This window comes from Mandrillus leucophaeus, unplaced genomic scaffold (genome assembly GCF_000951045.1).
Source record: "Mandrillus leucophaeus isolate KB7577 unplaced genomic scaffold, Mleu.le_1.0 Scaffold151, whole genome shotgun sequence".
NCBI lineage: Eukaryota > Metazoa > Chordata > Mammalia > Primates > Cercopithecidae > Mandrillus > Mandrillus leucophaeus.
Genome location: NW_012101488.1, coordinates 549,661 through 554,370, shown reverse-complemented (window position 1 = coordinate 554,370; position 4,710 = coordinate 549,661).

The window sequence follows — 4,710 nt, the reverse complement described above, 5'->3', positions numbered from 1 at the left end:
ACTCTGGGGGGTCCTCAGACTACTACAGTCCCTTTCCCCACTCAGAGGACAGCCTCGTCCTGTCCCTGTGGACATCTGCCCTCAGGGGCCTTCTAGTAATAACCCTGTGATCTCATCCGCCCCTCATTCACACCATGTCCCTAGACCACCTCTTTCCCCCACTTCCCCTCTCTTAGCAAGCCTCCTCAGCCCCAACAACTTTTCCTTTATGTTGCTGGGGTCTCAGTTGGCCCCGCACTCCTACCCTGCGTGCCACCTCCAATTTCTTTCAGACCAGCCCTTGAAGCACCTCAGACTACCCTGATACTCTCTGGGCTCTTAACTTGATGGTTCTCAGTGTCCCTTTTTTGTGAGGGGGTCACCTTAGCTGGACGACACTGTAAAAACCTCACTTGCATTAGCCAGGTGTGGTGGCTCATGCCTGTAATTCCAGCGCTTTGGGAAGCTGAGGGAGGATCGCTTGAGCCCAGGAGTTCGAGACCAGCCTGGGCAATATAGGGAAACCTCATCTCTACAAACAAATTCAAAAATTAGCCAGGTGTGGTGGCACATGCCTGTAGTCCCAGCTACTCAAGAGGCTGAGGTAGGAAGATTGCTTGAGCCCAGGAGTTCGAGGCTGCAGTGAGATATGATTGCGCCACTGCACTCCAGCCTGGTGGGACAGAGTGAGACCCCATCTCAAAAAGTTAAAACCCTCAGCTGAAAAGTTCTGAGTGTATGCCCCTTCCTCCCTTCCACTGGGACTCACCCCCTTTGCCTGACTATCTCCCCACAACACTCCATCTGCTCTTATTCACCCTCCAAGGCCCCTCCTGGCACCAAGCCTGCTTCCCCCCATCACCACATCCATCCCCCAAGGCTGGAATCCAATTCCTTCCCCACCAGCTGCCTTTGACCGCCAGTGACCCTGGCAGCTGGTGGGGAGGGTGTCCTCGGCCCAGCCTCAGACTCTAGGTTGGCTGGCCTTGTGCCCCCACAACCACGTGTCAGCCTGGCGGTAGGGGGATGGTTGTGAAAGGGACAGCATAGACAAGACCCTGGCAGGATTGCAACATCCCTCTGGCCAGTTCAGAGCTTCCAGTCCCTGTCAGCCCCAGGGGCCCCCCTACTTCCCCAACTGAGCCCAACATTCCCCAAACATCCACCCAGATGTCTGCTTCCCTGACCCCACAAGAATGGAATAACAGTGCTCCTGTTTTCCAGCCTCATCCTCTCCTCTGCTATAGGAGTTTCTGTTTTATAGATGGGGAAACTGTCGCCCAACCAAGAACAGCCAGTAGGGCTCAGCGAGGGGCAAAGATGGGGGCTACTGGCTGGTTGCAGTGGTTCATGCCTGTAATCCCAGAACTTTGGGAGGCCGAGGTGGGCGGAACACTTGAGGTCAGGAGTTGGAGACCCGCCTGGCCAACATGGTGAAACTCCGTCTCTACCAAAAATTCAGAAGTTATTCAGGGATGGTGGTGTGCACCTGTGGTCCCAGCTACTCAGGAGGCTGAGGCAGGAGAGTCGCTTGAACCATGAGGTGGAGGTCCCAGTGAGCTGAGATTGTGCCACTGCACTCTAGCTTGGGTGACAGAGTGAGACTCTGTCTCAAAAACATAAAAAATAAAAAAAAGGGGCTCTTTGTCCTTCTCCTTCCCAGGCTCCAGGATGTCTCTCTGGATTGTTGCTGGATCAGCTCCTGTCCCATACGACTCCCTGCCAGCCTTTGTTCTGGAACCTCCTTCCCATCCTTGTATCACCTCTGGATCTGACTGGGGATGTAGTGAGATAGGGTGCCCTGTCTGCTTAGACGTCTTCATAGGTCGGCTGGTCGTGGTGGCTCACACCTGTAATCCGACCACTTTGGAAAGCTGAGGCAGGAGTATCTGCTTGAGCCCAGGAGTTTGAGACCAGCCTGGGCAACATAGTAAGACCCCATCTCTACAAAAAATGTTAAAATATAGCCGGGCGTGGTGGCTCACGCCTGTAATCCCAGCGCTTTGGGAGGCCGAGGCGGGTGGATCACCTGAGGTCAGGAGTTGGAGATCAACCCGACCAACATGGTGAAAGCCCGTCTCTACTAAAAATACAAAAATTAGCCTCGTGTGGTGGCGGGCGCCTGTAATTCCAGCTACTCGGGAGGCTGAGGCAGGAGAATTTCTTGAACCTGGGTGTTGGAGGTTGTGGTCAGTCGAGATGGTGCCACTGCACTCCAGCCTGGGCGACAGAGTGAGACTCCGCCTCAAAAAAGAAAAAATTAGCCAGGTATGGTGGTGGGTGCCTGCGGCCCCAGCTACTCAGGAGGTTGAGGCAGGAGGGTCACTTGAGTTGGAGGCTGCAGTGATCTATGATCGTGCCACGGCACTCCAGCATGGCCGACTGAGCAAGGCACTGTCTCAAAAAAAAAAAAAAAATTTTTTTTTTTTTTTTTTTTTTTTTGAGACAGAGTCTGGCTCTGTTGCCCAGGCTAGAGTGCAGTGGCCGGATCTCAGCTCACTGCAAGCCCCGCCTCCCGGGTTCACGCCATTCTCCTGCCTCAGCCTCCCGAGTAGCTGGGAGTACAGGCGCCCGCCACCTCGCCCGGCTAATTTTTTTTTTTTTTGTATTTTAGTAGAGACGGGGTTTCACCGTGTTAGCCAGGATGGTCTCGATCTCCTGAACTCGTGATCCGCCCGTCTCGGCCTCCCAAAGTGCTGGGATTACAGGCTTGAGCCACCGCGCCCGGCCAAAAAAAAAAAATTCTTATAGATGAGAACTCAAGGTTCGACTCTTCAGGTGGCAGATGTGACTGATGCTGATCCCCTCATTGACATCTGGGGAAACCGAGGCTCTGAGAGGCTGCTGCTCCAGCCCCTGGACACAGTGAATCAGCAGCAGGCTCAGTGGACCAGGACCCCTGCCTGTGAGCACACTGACCCTTTCCCTCCTCACTCAGCCCTGGTGAGTCATCTCCAGGGGAGGGGAACTGCCTCCTCCTGGGTGATCAGAGCAGCGCCAGGGAAAGCACCGAGTTTAGGACATGCAGGAGCCAAGGCGGGCAGAGGGACATGCAGACATTGCAGCTGGCCCAGGAGATACAAGCTCAAGTCCTGGCCTGTCCCCCGTTGGTGGGAACCCTCCTCCCTGTCTCTGAGAACTGAGGGGGTGGGAGGGGAGGAGAGTGCCGGCGGCTTCTAGGCTTCCATCCAAGCTTCCCCTCTCTGAGCGCCAGCTCTCATCTCAGCATGGGCCTGGTGCAGAATTCGACAAAGGAGCCGCTCCCTTCTCTTCCCAGCCTGGACTCAGTACCCAGTAGGTTTGTTGGGAAACACAAGGGGTGGACATCACAACTGGAGGAAAGGATAGAGAATGAGGGATGGTCCGGGTGAGGTGGTTCATGCCTGTAACCTCAGCACTTTGGGAGGGTGAGGCAGGCAGATTACTTGAGGTCAGGAGTTCGAGACCTGCCCGGCCAACGTGGTGAAGTTTTGTCTCTACCAAAATCCCAGCTACTCTGGAGGCTGAGGCAGGAGGATCTCTTGAATCTGGGAAGTGGAGGTTGCGGTGAACCAAGATCACACCACTACATTGCAGGCTGGGCAACAGAGTGAGACTCTGTCTCAAAAAAAAAAAAAAGAGAATGAGGGTTGGGCAGGGAAGCCCAGTTCACAGCGGGTGAAGGGACAGCTAGCTCAGAGGGAACTGGAGAAGGAGAGGGCTCAAACCAAACCGAGCGTTGGAGCGAGAAAGGAATGAAGGGAGTTGGGAGTAGAAACAAGCAGGCCAGGGAGAGAGAAACCCTAGGAGGAAGAGATAAAAGATAGAGGTGGAGGAAAACAGGAAGCCAGAGTCTCCTAAGGAGAACAGGGAGACAGAGGGGCGGGGCTGGGTGAGGGGTGGGAAGGAGGCAGATATCAGATAAGACTGGAGGAGAGGAGGGAGAACAATGACAGCAGAAAAAAAGAAAAACGGCTTCATAATGAAGGCACCAATCTCAGGTCATTTGGAGTTGCAACTCTGAGGAACAGGTATTAGGTTGGGCAGGCCGGGCACGGTGCCTCACGCCTGGAATCCTAGCACTTTGGGAGGCCAGTGGGGGAGGATCGATTGAGTCCAGGAGTTTGAGACCAGCCTGGGCAACATAGTAAGACCTTGTCTCTATAAATAATAATAATAATAAAAAGCAGGGTGTAATGGTGCTAGCCAGTAGTCTCAGCTACTCAGGAGGCCACGGTGGGAGTATCGCTTGAGCCCAGGAGTTCCACATCAGCCTGGGCAACAAAGCCAGACCCCATCTCCACAAACACACACACACACCCCCCACAAATTAATCCTGGTGGTGTGCGCCTGTAGTCTCAGCTACTGGAGAGGCTGAGGTGGGAGGATCACTTATCACTTGAGTCCAGGAGGTGGAGGCTACAGTGAGCTGTGATGGCGGGTGACAGGGTGAGACCTTGTCCTCCCCCCAAAAAAGAAAGAGGGGCAGAGGCCAGGCACAGTGGCTCAGGCCTGTAATCTCAGCCCTTTGGGAGGCTGGTGGGTGGGTCACTTGGTCAGGAGTTTGAGACCAGCCTGGCCAACATGGTGAAAGCTTGTCTCTACTAAAAATACAAAAATTAGCTGGATGTGGTGGCATGAGCCTGTAATCCTAGCTATTGAGGCAGGAGAATCGCTTGAACCCAAGAGGCAGAGGTTGCAGTGAGCCAAGATCACGCCACTGCACTCCAGCCTGGGTGACAGAGCCAGACT